This window comes from Seriola lalandi, unplaced genomic scaffold, assembly GCF_002814215.2.
Source record: "Seriola lalandi dorsalis isolate HSWRI2012SDOR001 ecotype SW California unplaced genomic scaffold, Sedor1 jcf7180002054469, whole genome shotgun sequence".
NCBI classification, from domain to species: Eukaryota; Metazoa; Chordata; class Actinopteri; order Carangiformes; family Carangidae; genus Seriola; species Seriola lalandi.
In genome coordinates this window covers 1,042,660-1,052,376 of record NW_019525022.1, presented here as the reverse complement: position 1 = coordinate 1,052,376, position 9,717 = coordinate 1,042,660, and the positions used below count along the sequence as shown (strand labels likewise).

General features: G+C 42.3%; 1 protein-coding gene across 1 annotated transcript in view; it reads left to right on the top strand.

Annotated features, from left to right (window-relative positions):
* The window catches only part of prkcz (protein kinase C, zeta), a 105,462-nt gene that overhangs the window by 12,740 nt on the left and 83,005 nt on the right, over positions 1-9,717 (top strand). The gene's annotated exons all lie outside the window — the stretch shown is intronic.

The window sequence follows — 9,717 nt, the reverse complement described above, 5'->3', positions numbered from 1 at the left end:
CCCCACAGCCCCACCCTCCTCCTTCCCCTCCCACTGCCACCACTTTTTCCCAGCATCCCCCTCGCTTTTCTCTCAGCTGTGTGGCACCGCTGTCTCTCCAGGGAGGAGCCTGCAGCGCTGCTGCATCACACAAGACATAGAGGCGGGTGAGGGACATAGTGTGAAAGTGAGAGACAGGGAGAGAGAGGGAGGGAGCATTGTACCATGCAGATATCAGCTCTTAATATACAAAGCAGGCACTCCATTTTTTTTTTGTCTTTATTCTTCTATTTTTGGCTCAGCCTGCCACAGCAAAAAACCAGAGAGGAAGGACTTCATCGAGGATAACACATTCTAGAAGCAGACGGGAGAAGCAGACAGAGAGAGAGAATTAAACAGCCTTGAGAAAAGCAAGGCGACTCTATCAGCTGTGAGGAGAGAGAGAGAGAGGAAGAAAGGGCGAGTGAGAGAGGCAGGGAGGGAAGGAAGGAGGGAGGAAATAATTAAATAAATCCCAGAGAGGAGAGAGAAAGAGGGAGGGATCGTCAGAGAGAGGGAGAGGAGGGGATGTAGCAGTGTGTATCCTCGCCGGCTCACCGCACATACACATATACACATACACACACACACACATGTACACATACACACACGCACACTTAGCCTGGATAATGTGCTGAAAGAGGTGGAGAGAAAGGAAGAAGGCAAACCGGTGAGCTATCTATCTCTGCATACTTCCATCCATCCATCCATCCATCCATCTATCCATCCAACCATCCATCCATCCCTCCATCCATCTTTTCATTAATCCGTCTGTATTTCAATACCAAACCCAGAGACAATGGATTTGGGCGAGTGTGTCCTTGCCTGGATTCTTGTTTGTGTGAGAGTGTGTGTGTGTGTGTGTGTGTGTGTGTGTGTGTGTGTGTGTGTGGGAAATCTATCTGCCTTCATGATTACCATGTGTGATTGATTCATGCCTTGTCGCTTGTCGTGTCACGCATTGCAGGCAGGTATTGTGTGCATGCAACCTGCTAGCTTTGCTAACATGGCTGGTGCCTGCTGCTGGCTGGCTTCCTTCACTGTATCGTAGCCCTGGAAGGCTGTCTGTTTGGCAGTCCGCTCAGAGGCTGCACCTGCCAACGAGTGCGACACGGTGTTGATGTGCATGCGTGTTTGTCTGTGTGTTAACGGTTGCATTGTTATGATGGTGTATGATTTAACCATTAATATCAGGCTAGTGCTGGTCTGAAATTCAGATATGTTGTAGTGAGTGGCATCTATGTCTGGCGTAATGGCTGTAATGCAGGTTGATTGCACATTAGAACACTGTTACACAGGTTCTATTGGAATCCTTTAACCTAAATTGACTCTGATGGTCTAAATGCTGTTTCAGAGGTTTATCCATCCTGGCGAGAATACCTTTCTGTCAGAGAACCTTTTATCTTTAGCTCCATGAAAATGGGTTAAAAACTGAATATCATGATAAAATAGTGGTGATGGCTGTTTTATTCCAACAATGTCAACGTTAAGACTGACCTTCAAAAACCTCTTTATGCAGCCAAATTGTACATATGGCAGACAAACCAAAATTTCTCTCCATCTCTGTCAGTCAGGACACAGAGTATGTATATATATCGGTGTGCGTGGGTGTGTATGTGTGTGTGTGTGTGTGGAGGGTTCATAGGATTGCTTGCCTGGTGGCTGTGCTCATTTCTACAGAGTAGAGGCTCAGGGAACAAAGAGTATAAAAATGCCAAAACCTCTTTTCCACCCTCTCTATGTAAGAGAAAGAAATGGAAGTCTAGCGCAGCTGTGTATGTGTTGTGAAAGCCTTAAGGGTAAATTTTACACACCAATATCAATTTACTTGTCATGTTTATTACTGCTCAGGAAATAACCCTGCTGATGTCATCAGGGTTATCTCAGCTTGGGCTTGGAGACAACACGTGTTCTAGAATTGCTTTCATTTTGTTATTATTTTGATTTAATTGTGGGCATGAACATTAAAAGGCCTGGATGTTTACCATGCAAGAAGGGTCTATCGAGTTGCATTATGGGATATGTAGGATTCAGTGATTTTAGCCAGACCCTGGACAAAGAATGAAAATACAAACAACTCCGTTGCATCAATTTTGATCATTTTTCCTTGCAATTCCCCCAACTTTATGGAAATGCAATACTAAATTTCAGAGGGACCAATTTAATCATGATGATGACGAAAAGTCAAAGACAGTTTGTCCAGGCGGGACTAAAGCTTTCTTTGTGCAGGGATTTTCCCTCTTGAAACAACAAAGTGTTTTGAATTTGCTGCAGCTCTGTTTGTGTCTTCAGTTCACAAAACCCGCTCCGACCTGCTAACATCGGGCTTTTGTCGACAACGGAAAAGAGTACAATCGATCAGTGAATTCAAACCCGGGTTGAATGACTCTGCAGTAGACCTGAGCATTTATTGGCTCTGATCGGTATCGATGTAAACACAACACCCGGGCGAACACGCACATTTTTGCCCCTTTTCTGAGCTGTTATGTCTTTCAGAGCACAAACACTGTAAACTGACACCTGTCACCTGCCCAGCATGGTGCTGTTAAGCCAGAAACAATGCAGCTACACTGCGCTCGGGGATGAAAGAGCGAGCATAGCCCTGAAATAAGTTTCAAAAACACACAATTACCAATCGAAGCGTCTCACATGGAGGCTCCACCAGTCTGCACGGCAGCTAGCAGCTCACTCTTTCTCCCCTGCGTCTGTGTGTGTGTGTGTGTGCTCTCTAACTGCATGTGATGACATTGCTCCCTGCCCTGCACTTGTGTGAGTCCTCTCAGGCAAACTCGGCTGACAGTGTAAAAGGAGTCAGTTGCCTTATTTAGCAGGTTTACCCGCGTTTAAAAACCCTGCTTATACCTGCTATAATTTTGGTGTAAAAAGGGTATTTGACTAGTAACTGCTGAAGATTGTGGGTAGTGAAGTGCTTAGAGCTAGTTAGTCTGATCATCAGACTGAATTGCCAGTGTATTAAATTTCATTCAGAAATCATAGCTGATTTCTGCTTGGACGGGGTTATTTTGTTTTGTTTTGCTATAACCAGTCAGTAGTGAATGGCGTCTGAGTCCTGCCAATACCATTTTTAGTTAACACAGATGCTGTAGTAGCGGTTGCTTAGAGCAGTTAGTATAATATATTTCACATCGATTGAAGAAATATGCCAATTTTGCAGTTGCTATTTCTGTGAGTCCACTTACAACAATCAGATTAGCTGTGGCCATCCAATCCACAACTGTTCTTGTGACCATTACCATCTATTGTGGAATAATAAAGAAAGTTCATGTGATTTGATGAAGCTGTTTGTCTTATTATGTCTACTCCTATTTGTACTTCATGGAAATAAGGCCAGTGTCCGTCTGGAAAGCTAGCCAGGCTGAGTGCTCATCCTCCAAGGCTCTCCCATGATTCATTGTCACAGACACTGTGTTAATTGCTCCGGTGTATTCTCTGATGCTGGCCTGGTAGTAATCGCTCAGACATGTTTACTTTTAACGTTTCTTTGCCTAAAATGACGAGGCACTTCGGCATCCAGCCTCTCTGTCCTTGGTCTGCTCTCTGCGGTGCTGGCAGGTGAATACAGAGCTGGAGTATTACATCTCAGAGGTTATATCTGGTTTGGGAGCATTTGGGGCTGTAGTGGCCATGCTCTGTGCAATCTGAGTCATCCTGTGTATTGATCCCTACGCTGTTTCCAACTATTTATGAGCCTGTGTGGGACTGTGGCTGTGTGTGTGTGTGTGTGTGTGTGTGTGTGTGTCTGGTTTGAAGTTACTTTCCTGCGTGTCAGTTTTGCTGACTGGTCACTGACCTATTAATAGCACTTTATGGATAATGCTCGGTTGAACAACTCAGTTTGCAATGCAGTCGTTGTTACCTAATGCTACATAATGATACATCTGCTCCCATTTCCTCTTGTTAGTGGATGTGGCTGTGTATCAATTCATATCAGCAGCTGCAGCTCTCCTCTGGTTGTCTGCTGCACGAGTGAGAGGTTCCTTTGGGACTGCATTATGGAGCTCTAGCCAGTCTGTAAGTGGTTAAACTGGTTAACTGGAGACCACCAGACTCAGTGGGCTGTTGCCTTCAATATCTGGCTGGTACATGTGCCAGTGTGAGTTTCTGATCTAATGGGGGTGCTACGTCTGTTTTCCTCTCATTCGACTATCGTAGTGCTCTGCTGCTCATAGTTCCCGCCCAATACCATTACACACCGCATATATCAGCTCCCATCCTCACAGCATGTAAACACACAAGAATAGAGTGTATTGCGTGTCTAACAGAATGGCCTCTGTCAAGACAAAGTGTTCTTGCCATCAAACAAGAGAGAGGGTTTTCCATCCCACAATCACTGATCACATCAGATAAAGCTCCAATTATAAATGGGCATTGGGACACAACGCTTCCAGCCTCGAGGGATTAGTCTTAGAACTGAAACAGTTTGCATTTGCAATTAGTGATGAGGGTGGTTGCTTCTGTTGATTAGCATGAATTTGTGTGATTGTTATGCAATGTTAGTTCAAGAAACCCAAGCACAAAAATGCAATGATTGTCGTTGCAATTTAGCCCTGTTAAAACATGACCCCAAGTCGTCCTCATGCTTTATTACCACAATGCATTTCAATAGGGAGCACACTTGGTGCGCTCAATACTGGCAAACCGTGGGATTACATAAACTCATCAGGCCTGGCTTGGAACCAGCGATGGAGGGAAGCTACTTTGAAAATCCAATTTCAGTATACTCATTACTTGCTTTAAGTTGTAGCCAGTGATGTAATCTCTGGGATGCCTCAATTGAAAGATATAATCTGATTGCCTCTGTCAGATGTGGGTTCAAACCCCCCCATCAATAAGTAAATAAAAGGAATGCTTATCAAAAATCTTTGTTAATGTCATTCGTTGTTTCCATAAAACAATTAATATGACATACCCTGATGATGTCATCTGGGTTATGGTTACCTCAGGTTGTGCTTGGGGATTACAAGTTTTTAAAGCAAAGCCTGGGTTACAAACCAGGGCCATGGAGTTTGAAAGGAACGAGTAACATGGAAGCTCTAATGAGATGCTATTCAGTTGCATTATGGGAGGTGTAGGATCTGACTAAGACTTAAGAACTGGCCGTTGCTCTTTCAAAATGTATTGCAATGTTGCAAACGTTTTGGTGCTTTTGTCATTAGTTTTATTTATTTATTTATTTATTTATTTATTTATTTTTAAATGCACCTAGTGACAAATCTTGTGACTTTTTGGACAAACTTTGGCTACAAGAGTCGCCAGTAATATTTTCACTGGAGTTTGTAGTGAGGAACAGGAAACAACGACAGAGATGAATGTGGCAGGTGACTGTGGCAGCAGCTAACCCCAGGTAAACAGAAGTAGGATCATGAACACGGAAAGAATATACTAGAATTTGGTTTTGTACTGCACGAGAAACTGAACGAACTGGTGAAGAGTGGAGGGATGAGCCGGGGGTTTAAATACTGCTGCAGCTTGGGGGAGTTGATGAGAAGCAGGTGTTCAGGTGGAACGGTGGGAGAAGGAACTGGGTAGCCACGCCCAGCCAGACACACATAAACACATACACACATACACACACAAAGAAGGCGAAACACAAACTAGGGACAAACAAACAGGGAATAATGACACAATCTACCCATAACACATAAAATGTAATAAACTGTCGGTTTGTTTACCACCTGTCTGATCATGTGATTCCTCTATCAGACTTTGTTGTAGCAATGATGCCATGTTCCCAGACCTCAGCAGTAGCTTTGGTGATCACAATGTTATCATAACTTATAGAAAAATGTGGTGACAACTGTAGAACTAAGACCCAAGTTGTCGTTAAGACTAGCAGATGACCTCATTCATAGGCTGCAGGTGAGTGCGGAGCTCCAGAAAAAAGAGAAATTATTCTGGCACTGGGAACTGAGTCAGACAATGTTCCCTTTTGTCAGTTGTATCAGAAAAGCAGTAAATACTGAGGAGTCAGAGGAGACTTCAAGGAGTAACATAAAAACTCCCCTGACCCCACGATAATGATTTCTTCTTCCTTTCATAGTCCCTGCACTCATTTACTCACACTCACTATTCAGGGAAACAAGTGGCTTTTTGATGGCGTCTTGGGTGGCAGTAACACACTCATGCTGTTCATTTGGACTTTGCCTTTTCTTGTCTTGGTTCCCTGACACCCACACAGATCCACTATGGGATCTATGATGCAAGAGCCAACAGTGTACACTAGTGTCTTAGAAATCGAAAGAGGGCCAAAGAGAGGGTGTGCTTATTTATGGACTCCCACCTGCTGTTGGTGATGCAGTGGCTGGGTGGAGTTAATCTTCATGGGGGTAGGTTGACTCTACCAAGTTAGGGTGTATACTGGGACAATTACCAAAAAAACCAACCACCATATAATCTGAAACACAAGGAGACATAATCTAAACAAGAAAACCAGCAAGTAGCTTGCTCACTACATCTCAAATCCTGAGGGAAACCCAAGACTTTAAAAAAGTCACTTTGAAACCAACAGGGGATATCACAGCTCTATGTTCATCTGTTTCTACAGTCTGTATACAGTCTGTTCAGTGCATCAGGAGCTGTGGTATTGCCCATAGACGGTAACTAGGGGTGGGCGATCTGGCAAAAAAGATCATACCACAATCTTTTCAGGTCGAATCATGATCCACGATCTTCATCACGAGTCTCTACTCAGATTTAGTTTAACTCGTGATCACATGAGTAATTGTGCATGGTTGCCTGGAAACAAGACCTGTCACTTCAACTCAAAAGCGCGACCCACATATCTCTGCATCCTCTTACCAATTGACCAGAAGCTATGATTCTTTCCGCCACTTTCACACTTTTTTTGGATGTTTGTCCGCACACTGCTAGTTTTCATCCACAATGCTGTCTTCTATTTATAAATTGTGCCACAACCAAAGAGTCCCAAAAAATAAACACAAGTGTTCCACCAAACGTGGCTTTTATGTATATTATACAAAGAGTTGTTTGCTTTTTTTCCCCCCTGATATTCAACTCAAATACAGAGTCATTAGCATTGAAACCATTTTTATACAATGGGGTGCTAAAATAGAATAGAATCAATTGAGGTTAATGGTGTCTTATAGACAAGTGACTGCATCACATCAGTGCAGCAGTGCAGCATTACTTTACTGTTACATGCTGAACATAAAGTGGGACCAGTTCATCAGCTGCATCTGTAACAGTAGTGTTATGTAACGTACTAACAGGAATTAATCACTGCAATGAAACTGTGACCAACCCTGAGGATGAAAATACAACAGGCTTCCAGCAACAACACAGTGCAAACTATAGTAGCTTCCAGGCAAGAACGGCTGCCTTGTTTAGGGACGTAATGTCGCACAGCTTCCTAGCTTAACACCTCTGGTCTCTTTAATGTAACTTGTCCATTATGCAGTAGCTACAGCTACAGTATGAGCAGTGGCGCCACAGGCATTGCTGAGCCAGAGACCAATAACTTCCTCTGTGACATTAAAGGAGAAGTCTGTTATTTGTTTTTTATGGTAGCATATTGATCACAGCTGTCGACATTATGAGACATAAGTATCAAGTGTGACAACAAGAGCAATTCATTTTAAAACACTTGATCACTGTTAGGAGCTGTTGCCTGTTTGCCTTTCACTTCTGGGACCATTTAAATTATGGTGGAGTATTTGATGCTCCTCCAACAGTTGGACCCAAGAAAGGCACTGTTGGTCAGATGTCCATCTGTCTGTGTGTCTGTCTGCATGTCACTAGAGCAGGTTGCTAGTGTTGGACAGGCAGACACCGGAGGTATCAGAATAACTACTATTAAAACTTTGGTTTTGATAGTCATAGTCTGATTTTGTTGTTATCTGACTGAAATTACTGTGGATATACATTATCCCAACAAGAGGAATCCTAAAGGGATCAGTGAAAGATTGTCCAACAGCATCTGAAACCTCATCAAGCTCTCTGTTTTCATTCTTTACACAACTATCTCCATCACTTTTTTGGCTGAAAATTGAGCAATATAGTTTATTTGAAGAACACCTCAGTCTTAATTACCTCCTGATCTTCTCCTCGAACTCCACCACAGCAACTACTTTAAACAGTTTACCATTACGTTTGCTGAGCACGTTTACACTTGAATTTCTTTTGATTTTGATTATTCAAAATCACAGCTATTTTAATCCCAGTTCTCTTTGAGCACAGTATTGAAACACTTTCATATTTTAGGGTGTACTGAACCTTGTAGCCTCCAGTGGATATATACAAATCATGTCGAAAAATTAATTGGGCACATTGGCCAGGGGTATATGGATAATATACTTAAGTAGCAGACAAAAAACATGTATTTACAGCGTGCATATCTGCTCTGTAAATCCTGTGTCCTGTGGTCTCCATTGAGAAAAAAAATCAGAAAGGGAGAAATTTATATATTCTTTGGTTTCATGATGTCCCTCTCTCCTTGGTTTTGCATTCATTTGACAGAATACAGGTAGCTTTCTTCCTTCACAACCTGATAGCGTCAGCAGGGAGAGCGGGTCGTCCACTAATCGGAAGTTCGGTGGTTTGATGTATGAACGTGTGTGTGCATGGGTGAATGTGGCACGTGTTCTAAAGCGTTTCTGGTGATTTCTAAGACTAGAATAGCTGTATAAAGTGCAGTCCATTCACCATTTACCATTTAAATACCCATGTCTTTCAAACTTCACAGTTCAGGTTGTAATGTAGTCTCCCAGTCCAACCCAAGATTCCTCAAATGATGTCACTCCCCATGATGAGTAAATAAATTTTGACATGTAAAATCAAAAGGCTTGTGGAGAACACTCAACATGTTTGTTGTTAATGTACCTCACATGAACCATTATGTTAAGTCCTCAGGTAAATATTTCTGCCTGCAAGCTGCAACATTTCTTGTAATGATGAAGGACCCACTGGTATAAGACATGTCACTGAGGACATGGGTGGTACCCGCAAGTGTCGTGGCTTCAAGTATTTATCTTTAGAGGAACCGTAGAGGAAATCCAGCACTACCAGATGTGAACAAAACAAGTGGCGAATAAAGTCATTCTCCACTTTCCTCATCCTTCTTTAAATTAAGCCTTTGAGCACGTTCTGCCTACGTAAATGTTTCTTGATTCCCTCCATATCACCATGAAGGTCAAAGGGAGTTTTTGTGGAGTGTTATCTTTGAGAACATTATAACTGATTAGAGTCAATTTAAATCTAAACTAAATCTAAAAATTGTTTTATACACTTACTAAGTGCAGTAATCCAGGGAGATGGTTTTAGCCCAGTGTATGTTGCGCTGACCTAGCAGAGCATGAGTTGAAATATACTGTAGGCTGAGGATTGGTCCAGTTACTTCAGTATAGCAACAGCAGCTCCCATATACCCAATACCATTTAATGACTGTTTAGGGCCAAAGCCATCTTCTTTATTTAACATGGCAGACCCCTAAAGTCTGTTAAATGATATGCCGACAATGGGTAACAAGTTGTGAATGCTTTGTTTTATTATACTCGATCCACATCTTCTCTCAGTGTGAACTGGAACTTCTTTATGGATTTTATTTATGTTGTGTAGAATTAACAAACTGATACTCATCATCTGCCTTCTGTCCACATCCCTAGTAGAGAAATTAGTTCATAATTTATAGTATATATTATGTACATGTATATCAATAATTCA